This window comes from Chiloscyllium plagiosum, chromosome 33 (genome assembly GCF_004010195.1).
Source record: "Chiloscyllium plagiosum isolate BGI_BamShark_2017 chromosome 33, ASM401019v2, whole genome shotgun sequence".
Classification (NCBI taxonomy): Eukaryota; Metazoa; Chordata; class Chondrichthyes; order Orectolobiformes; family Hemiscylliidae; genus Chiloscyllium; species Chiloscyllium plagiosum.
The window spans coordinates 7,790,729-7,801,109 of NC_057742.1; the positions used below are offsets into that span (position 1 = coordinate 7,790,729).

At 46.1% G+C, this 10,381-nt stretch overlaps 1 pseudogene; it reads right to left on the reverse strand.

Moving 5' to 3' along the window:
* Window positions 1-2,574: 2,574 nt before the first annotated feature.
* LOC122539791 lies at window positions 2,575-8,511 on the reverse strand (annotated as a pseudogene).
* Between the last annotated feature and the right edge of the window lie 1,870 nt (window positions 8,512-10,381).

The window sequence follows — 10,381 nt, forward strand, 5'->3', positions numbered from 1 at the left end:
CATTCCCCTGCGTTTACCCCTTACCTAACACTACAGGCAATTTAGCATGGCCAATTCACCTGACCCTGCACATCTTTGGATGGTGGGAGGAAACCGGAGCACCCGGAGGAAACCCACGCAGAAACAGGGAGAACGTGCAAACTCCACACAGTCAGTCGCCTGAGGCGGGAATTGAACCCGGGTCTCTGGCGCTGTGAGGCAGCAGTGCTAACCACTGTGCCACCGTGCCGCCCACTAATTTTAATTAATCATCAAATTAGTCCATATGCTTCTCTTTATTATTATTCAGAATAAAATACATTATAACCAGGTTTTCCTTATAATAACTTGTTTATTATAATCAAACATATTCTTACAGTAAGTGTCAAAACTGGTTAACAACTGGGCTACTATGCAGAATTAAGCTATTGCCCCTTAATCCCAACATAGACAGTCTCACAATAGACAAGATAAGGCAAAACTGCAGAGGTGATAGGGTTTTTTAAAGAGAAATTTGAAGAATAATGTATCCAGAGTTTAAACTCAAAAGGTCAAGGCAAAGGAAGACCTTTTATGGTTCAGTTGACTTCCGTTGCTGAGATCCTACTTCTGACACCCACAGAACTGAGGGAAATCTTTCAATCGAACTTTGTTTCAGAAGGAAAGTCAGTCGAATTTAGATCTTCGAACGGAAGTGACAATTCCAAAGTTTTGTTTTTGCAATTTGCCAGTCACTGAAACTTTTGCAAGAGGCTTCAAATGTATTTTAACAAAAGCTTCACATTTATTAGACACAAAAGCAAAAAAAAACAAACAATTCTGAACAGCATAAGTATAATACATATATCAGAACAAAGATTCAACCCATTTTCCCTCAATAATAACCTTTAGTGAAGGTTCACCTGTTTCCACATCAGAGATGTTTGTTCAGTTGGCAGGACTGGACTTGTTTGCTTTCTGGCAAATCTTTAGTATTAATGCCTCTACATGAGACCCTTAAACAAATGGCTAACATAGCTGATGTATTTCTTAACAAGGGTTCCTTCAAATCCTCTTCCAAAGCCTTATGTTTCTGTAGCTTTTTAGAACTTATTTCTCCTGCCCTAACAGTTCTGGAGACTGCTAAGCTGATCTGGTGCTGATACAGAGCATTATCTCTGAAACCTCCCCCCCCCACACACACACACAAAGAAATTTTGAATGGCTGTCTCTCTCCAAGAGGAAACTGCTTTGTATCTGTCTCCTTGTGTCATGACACATCATGGTGAGACGATATCCTGATATTTTTATCAACCTCTTCTCTTTTTCTGAAAAGCACTGAACTGGTCATTCCCTGGGTTTCTTCAAAGCCTGACTTCGAGTCAGAAATATACAGCACTGAAACAGATCCTTTGGTCCAACTTGTCCATGCCGGCCAGATATCCGAAATTAATCTAGTCCCAGCATTTGGCCCATATCCCTCTAAACCTTTCCTATTCACATATCCATCCAAATGCCTTTTAAAATGTTGTAATTGTACCAGCCTCCACCATTTCCTCTGGCAGCACATTCCAAACACTCGATACCCTCCGCATGAAAACATTGCCCCTCAGGTCTCTTAAATCTTTCTCCTCTCACCTTAAACCATCCCCTCTAGTTTTGAACTCCCCTATCCTGGAAAAAAAGAGGGCAAGGAAGTTTCACAACACCTGTAAACACATTCAATTACATAACATCACTCAGAATTCAAAATTAACCTAAAACATCCTACAAATGTACACAATGTAGATATGCACTTCACAATTAAAGCTATGCATTGTCTGTCCACTTTAGAACCCAAATTTCTCAATCATAATGATAACATATCAAGATCCTTCAATACAAATATTAATTGTCACTTAACTTCCCAAGTACAATAAAAGAGTGAATTTCAAGCAACATGTTAGCAACAGTCAGTATGGTATCCAATAATTTGAAATAAAAACACTGTAGTAGCCACCTCAAGAATGCCTTGCTTTCTAACTTGTAATTGTTTTGGGCGATTTCTGTTGAAAGAGTTAATTTTACCTTTCCATCTGACCTGATTTACATGAAGCAGACTGGACTGCCAGTTGGCTTCAAATAGAACCAATTATTTTTTGAGGATGGAGAATTATTCAGATGCACACTCATTCTTGGTGACGTGAGGTGGCAGCCTATAAGAACTGGCATTAATCTGTAAGAAAGGGAATTCTATTTTCTGTCCAAAGTCCTACGTGTTGTGGTGGAGTGATTGCACTACCAAATCAAATTGACCTATGGTGTCACCTGGTGGCCACAGTTTACCTTGACAGGCTTGTTGACATAGGAAATGAATTAATACCCTTTATCAGGAGGAGGTAGAATCATAGGCTGCTGACAGTGTGGAAACAGGCCATTCGGCCCAACAAGTCCACACCAACCCTCCAAACAGCAAACCACCCAGACCCATTTTCCTACCATATTAATCTACATTTCCCCCTGACTAATGCACCTTACCTACACATCCCTGAACACTATGGATAATTTAGCGTGGCCAAATGCTAAACCTGCACATTTTTGGACTGTGGGAGAAAACAGAGCACCCAGAGGAAACCCACACAGATATGAGAGTGTGCAAACTCCACACAGACAGTCGCCCAATGGTGGAATTGAACCTGGGTCCCTGGTGCCATAAGGCAGCGGGACTAACTAGTGAGCCACCATGTCACCCCTGAGCCACTGTGCCATTGGGGGGGGCGGGGGTTGCAGTCCAGCAGAAAACAAAGAATGCCCACCAGCTCTCCCACTGCACCCACTGTCAGAAGGGCAGGAGGTTCTGTCCTGGGGGTGACCCACAGCAGCATCACCAACGGAATACTTTTGTTGGGAGCGCTGGTGCCCCTGCTGGCTGCCTCCACAGTTGCAGGACAATGTGAAGCTCTGCCAACACTCAGGTTAGGTGAATGGCCTCACCCCAGTGGGAAATCGCTGAAGGCCTTCCCTCACTCAGGGCAGCTGAAGGGCCACTTCCCCCCATGTGAACCTGCTGGTGCCCCATCAGGGAGGAGGAATTACTGAAGGCCTTCCCACACTCGGGGCAGCTGAAGGGCCTCTCCCCAGTGTGGATCCGCTGGTGGGCCTGTAGATTGGAGGACCGGGTGAAAGCCTTCCCACACTCAGGGCAGCTGAAGGGCTTCTCACTGGTGTGGACTTGCTGGTGGGTCTGTAGTTGGGAGAACTGGGTGAAGGCCTTCCCACACTCGGGGCAGGGGAAGGGCCTCTCCCCGGTGTGGATCTGCTGGTGGGTCTGTAGATGGGCAAAACGGGTGAAGGCCTTCCCACACTTGGGGCAGCTGAAAGGCCTCTCCCCAGTGTGGATCCGCTGGTGCATCAGCAGGGCAGAGGAGAAAGTGAAGGCCTTCCCACACTCGGGTCAGGGGAAGGGCCTCTCCCTGGTGTGGATCCGCTGGTGGGCCTGTAGTTGGGAGAACTGGGTGAAGGCCTTCCCACACTCGGAGCAGCTGAAGGGCCTCTCTCCGGTGTGGATCCGCTGGTGGGCCTGTAGTTGGGAGAACTGGGCGAAGGCCTTCCCACACTCGGGGCAGGGGAAGGGCCTCTCCCCGGTGTGGATCCGCTGGTGCGTCAGCAGGGCAGAGGAGAAAGCGAAGGCCTTCCCACACTCGGGGCAGCTGAAGGGCCTCTCTCCGGTGTGGATCCGCTGGTGGGCCTGTAGATGGGAGGACCGGGCAAAAGCCTTCCCACACTCGGGGCAGGGAAAGGGCCTCTCACCGGTGTGGATCCGCTGGTGGGCCTGTAGATGGGAGGACTGGGTGAAGGCCTTCCCACACACGGGGCAGCTGAAGGGCCTCTCCCCGGTGTGGATCCGCTGGTGCATCAGCAGGGCGAAGGAGAAAGCGAAGGCCTTCCCACACTCGGGGCAGGGGAAGGGCCTCTCCCCGGTGTGGATCCGCTGGTGCATCAGCAGGGTGGAGGAGATAGCGAAGGCCTTCCCACACTCGGGGCAGGAGAACGGCTTCTCCCCGGTGTGGATCCGCTGGTGCGTCAGCAGGGAGGAGGATTTGACAAAGGCCTTCCCACACTCGGAGCAGGAGAACGGCCTCTCCCCAGTGTGGATCCGCTGGTGCGTCAGCAGGGCGGAGGGCTGAGCAAAGGCCTTTCCACACTTGAGGCAGGAGAATGGCTTCTCACCCGTGTGGACTCGCCAGTGCATCTGGAGTTGAGAGGCCTGCCTAAAGGCCTTCTTGCACTTGGGGCAGGAGAATGGTCTCTCCCCCGTGTGGATCCGCTGGTGCGTCAGCAGGGAGGAGGATTTGACAAAGGCCTTCCCACACTCGGGGCAAGGGAACGGCCTCTCCCCGGTGTGACTGCGCCGATGAGTCTCCAGGGTAGACGGGGCACAGAAGCCTTTCCCGCAATCGTCACACTTCCACGGTTTCTCTACGGGGCAGGATCCCTCGGGTTTCCCCATGGCTGAAACCTCAGCCACACACAATCTAGTGTACAGGCCCTTCCCACTCTTTCCAGGCCGTACGACTGTTTCAGGCTCCACGCTCAGTGCACTACAACAGCAGAGTCTCTCATTCAGTCCCACGGAAGCTGAAAACGTACTGGAGCATGAAGCAAAAAGATTTCTCCTCACAGAATCATAGTCGAAAACTGTTGCGGTCCCAATGCATTGAGTGACTGTCAGACATTGACGTGAAAGTGAGGACCTCAGACGCTGGAGAGTCAACAGTCGAAAAGTGCAACGCTGGAAAAGCACAGCAGGTCAGGCAGACTTCGAAGAGCAGGAGAATCAGTGTTTCAGGCATAAGCCTTCACCTGTTAATTTTGAAACTTCTGTCTTCAGATCGTCAAATACGCTGTAAAATGATATTACAAAAGTCATTACTGTCAGTCCAGGGTGAAATTCAGAACCAAGCAATTCTACTTTCTGCAGACTATTCTTTTCTTCTGTCATTCCACAAAATTGAAAGTACCATGTCTCTCTCTCTGTTCTCACTACGCTCTAACTAATTCTCCTGAAGGTACTGATTCAGGATCTCACAGGGGCAGAAAAGCAAAAACATCAAGACTTTGAATTTTGGATAACTCCACCTGCAAGTTAATATCTTTCACGACATTGGGATACTGCTGAGAGTGATTTTGGGAATCGAAAGAGTAAGAAAATTCAGGAGTAACCTGCAATGCAGCTTCTTGAGAAGCAACCAGACACAAAATGGTTAGTGTGGAGTGTGGTGGGGGGGCGGGGGGGAAGGAGAGATGTTGTGGTGGGAATGAAACATCAGGGCATTGACACCGACAACCAGAGGGAAACTGAACAAACAGATATTGCAATCGTCAGTGGTAAGCCAGAGTCATTGAGATACAGCACAGAAACAGACCCTTCAGTCCATCTCGTCCATGTCGACCAGAAATCCTAACCTAATCTAGTCCGATTTACCAGCACTTTGCCCATATCCCTCTAAACCCTGGTGAAAGTGAGCACTGCAGATACTGGAAATTAGAGTCAAGAGTGTGGTGCTGGAAAAGCACTGCAGGTCAGGCAGCATCCAAGCTGCAGGAAAATCGACGTTTCAGGCAAAAGCCAATTCGTGGTGAAGGGCTTTTACCCAAAACATCGATCTTCCTGCTCCTCAGATGCTGCCTGGCTTGCAGTGCTTTTCCAGCACCACACTCTTCCTTCTAAACCCTTCCTATTCAGATAACTATCCAGATGCCTTTTAAAATGTCATAATTGTACCAGATCCACCACTTCCTTTGGTAGCTCATTCCTTACACGCACTATCCTCTGCTTGAAAAAGTTGCCCCTTAGGTCCCTTTTAATCTTTCCTCCCCCTCCCCCTGAACCGATTGCCTTTTAGTTCTGGGACTCCTCCATCCCAGGGAAAAGTCCTTGTCTGTTCACCCCATGACTCAATTTCCCGCATCATCTCTTTATTCATCATTTCCCTCCCATCGGGTAACATCCAACGCCCATCCGCTGTCTTTGCACTCCTAAATTTTTTAGTTCCTTTTCCCCCTTTGCAGTAAACAATGGGGTACCCTGAAGATCTGGAATTGCAGGTATTACACCACTCCCTGTGGATTTAGGGCTGCTTCTTTAATTACCTCATCAGCCAGTAATGTAGCTTTCCATTCTTTAATTAACAATGAATTAATGCAGTCATGTTTTAAATTAACCATGAATCAATATGACAGGTCACTGAGAATGTGTGAAGGAATCCTGCCAATTAATATTGATTCAGGCTAACGCAATAGATTTATTATAAATATTAATTATATATTATATAAATATAAAAATCATTATCTGTATTTCTGGGTCGAAACGCGACAAGTGACTAAAACATTTTAAAAACTGTAATTGCGCAGTTCTGTTTGTTTACCAGTCACTTGTGCTTTCTCATTCTGTTTCTGTAATTGTTTTGCTCGAGCACATTCATTTTTTAAGAAACTCAACAGATTTCATAGCACCATTTGCAATTAATTCAATCCCAATTTGGTGGCAGTATCTTGTCATGAGTGCAAAACTGATTCTTCGTGCCTCTCGTCACAAAACTGTCACCATAATCTAATTAACTCTTTCTTTCCCGCTCCCTTCGGCTTAAATTTTAAGGATGACCTTGCTGTCCCCGTATCAACTAGGAAAAGTACGTCCTCTTTGTAAGGACCCACCTTTAAATTTATCAAGGGTTCCTGGTGGGTCCCGGGGGCAGGAACTCCTGACACCCCTATTTTTCATCAAGGTTCATAAACTGTACTGTCTTCACTTCCTTTTTCAGATCTGGACACTCTCTCTTAAAGTGACCCGTCCTTTCACAGTAATAACATCCCGCCTGTGGGGATTTCCACTTCGATCCTTGTTCCTGTCCACCAGGCCCCTTAACATCTCCTCCCTGACCATTCCGGTTTCCTTCTCCTTTTAGTTTTGTCCTTTTCTTTATTATCTCATCAGCCGTGGGCTAGCATTATTTTTGCCTTTTGTTTCCACTTCTGATGTTATGTTGCCAGATCAATTGCTGACCCGATTTAACCAACTGAACAGCCTTAGGGCCACCTAATGGCAATTCTTCATCACCCAATGTTTTATTTAGACCTTGAGAATTTTTTAAAAGAAATATTGCAATATTTCTTGCTCCCTATAACTTCAAATACCAATTCATCAATTTATGCTTGACTAACTTTAAAGCCTGTTCCTAACCATACATTTTGGAACCTTACTTGTAATTATATTTTGATATATTATAAATTATTTATTCAGTATTTTAATATTTAAAATGTAAAATGCATACTTTGAAATCCACTATAATTACCCAGTTTTAGTCCCTTCATTTAAATCCAAAATTAGTTTTCTTAAATAGTCCTGACCAATTATTGCTCAATTACAATGCTATAGGTTGTGAAATAACCGGAGCTGCCTTAAAAGGATTTGTATATTCAAGTAAAAAAAAAACTTCCAATGCATGAACAATGGCCGACTCCAAGGTCAGATATTAACCATAGGATTGTTTTTTATTACAATCTAATGTTGAACTGAAACTTGAACTGTCCTCCATAAATCGCTTTATGCAAGGAAAAAAAGAGATTAGTTAGAAACTGATAGTAAGGCAGTCATGACCTGTAAAAAGAACAGGAGTTAAACATTTTATTTCATAATCACTGTAGAATCCTTAACCTTAAAAGAAATCATGTTAAATTTCCATAATAGAAATCAGATTCAAAACAGTCCTGGAACTCAAGCTCCAGGGAACAAAGCACAAACATTCAATCACCAACAAACAAATATGCATTCAAACCAAATCACAAAGGGTTAAACGTTCTACCCGCTGTACAGCTCTTTCTCTCGGTCTCTCTCTTTCACACACACACAACGTATCTCTTAGACACTTTTTGGGCTTCCCACAACCACTCCTCCAGAGGCTTCTCGCTTCACCCCTCTGTCTTTTGAATACTTTTCTGGATGTCTGGCCATGATTTAGTTACAAAGTGTACCCTCAGTAGCCCTTCAGCTACTAGCCCTTCTGACTTGAAGCATAATCTGATTCCTCCTGACTGTAAGGCTGTTTTCCGTTGACATATAAATTCAAATATTTACAAACCCAGTCTTCGTCTGACCCGTACTTTGGCCAGAGACAGCGGGATGAAGAATGGATTCCTTAGTCCGTACAAAGCAACAGTATTTAATCATCTTTTCTCCTGGTACAAGTATTATTTTTTCAATTCCCCAACATCCTGCCCAACAGACTTTCTGGAGGAATGTTATCAGGGATCCCGCCTCCATTCCCCTTTCCTTTCCAGAGGCTTTTTCCTTCCCCTCGGCACAGCCCATATTGAGTTCCATCATTAGTCCCTCTGTGGTCTATTGTTCGGGTATATCCTCTTTCACTGCCAGCTGCTTCCTAAAGCAACATTTCCACACTGATTGTGTTTTTTTGTTTTTGCAGAAGCAGGAAACTGCTGCTTGCACAAGTATATCTAGCTTAACTTACTGATTTTTAGATTAGATTGATGGTGTGGAAACTTTCTATTAGCTATACAGCTCTTCGGCCCAACAAGTCCACACCGACCCTCTGAAGTGCAACCCACCCAGACTCTTCATTTACCCCTTCACCTAACAATTTTAGCATGGTCAATTCACCTAACCTGCACATTTTTTTTCCACAGACACGGGAGAATGTGCAAACTCCACAGAGACAGTTGGCTGAGGTGGGAATGTGAACCCAGGTCTCTGGGGCTGTGAGGCAGCAGGGCTAACCACTGTGCCACCATACCACCTAACAACCTTTGCAATTGCCCCTCACAACACATACCTGAGTGTGCAGAGTCTGCTCCCTCCCTGGATTCACTCCAGTTGCTGTAAGTGAACACATTTCCCATTTCCCCCCCTTCCCCTTCCCCTTTCCCCATTCCTTTTCCCTTTTCTCCCACTCCCACTCCCACTCCCACTCCCACTCCCATTCCCATTCCCATTCCCATTCCCATTCCCATTCCCATTCCCATTCACCTCCATCTCCATCTCCATCCCAGGACGAGTTGTCCAGTGAAACTGACAGGGCCACTTCCGCGTTCTGACGTAACAAACGGCGAGGGGCGTGGAGAGGGCGGGGCGAAGGGCGGGGCGGGGCGAGGCTCCTCGCGGCCCCTGCACTGCGCCTGCTCTGGACGGCCGGCCTGTCGTGTGGCCCGAACTGCGCCTGCTCTGAACGGCCGGCTGGCCCGCACTGCGCCTGCGCTGCCCTGCAGCTGAAGAGGAGCAGAGCACACTTTGCAAAAGTCCCTTCACTTCATAGAATCCCTACAGTATGGAAGCAGGCCATTCGGCCCAAAGACTCCACACTAGCCCAGCGACCTTGGTAGTCTTCTGAGGACATGGTTGCAAATACTTACTTAAAGTTCACACCTGTTTATAGAGTATTAGATCTGGTCTTTGATATAATCATTGATTGAATTCTGCACAGTTACACACATGGGGAAACTGCACAAGAGAATGGAATCCAGGAACATTGCTCTCAGCTATCTGTCTGCTTTCTCCAGTGTGAGGAACAGATACTTTAATGGAGATTGATCTAGGTTATTGGTAGCAAAGGGGTCATTCTGTTAAAGTCTATTTAATGTTCCTGAAGGTTTCATCTGTTTTTAGATATTGTGTTTTTTATGATTTCTCAATTTGCTTTCAAAATTCTGAGATGGAGCTCAGCTGGTAGCTCATATATTGGATTTCTGGAAGGTGTGGGTTTGAATCTCTGAATGCAGTATCACAGATTTAAAGCTCATTCCTGTACTGTGGAGATGTGAGTTTTTTTTTTGGATGAGTCATTAACTTGAGGCCAACTCTGTCCTCTTGGCTGAAAACAATCCCACTACGTAATTTTAGAGAAAATATTATCCCTGGTATCCAGGTTAATATTTATCACTCAAAATTGTGAGAAACGAAGCTCACTCACATCAACAATTTCAGTCCGAGACAAGATCTGAATCAGTCGTATCGTTTATTAGGCTCCTGCAAGAGGGGTGTGGTGTCCACACACACACACACCGAATTTAACAAGAACACAATATTTATGTAATTCGTTTCTCATCCCTCCTCCCATTGCTCCTCCCTTGTTTACATCTGTTTCTAGGAGAAAGTGAGGACTGCAGATGCTGGAGATCAGAGCTGAAAATGTGTTGCTGGAAAAGCGCAGCAGGTCAGGCAGCATCACCTGCACCTCCACACACATCATCTATTGCATCCGCTGCCCCCGATGTGGCCTCCTCTATATTGGGGAGACAGGCCGCCTACTTGCGGAACGTTTCAGAGAACACCTCTGGGACACCCGGACCAACCAACCCAACCACCCATAGCCCAACACTTTAACTCCCCCTCCCACTCCACCAAGGACACGCAGGTCCTTGGACTCCT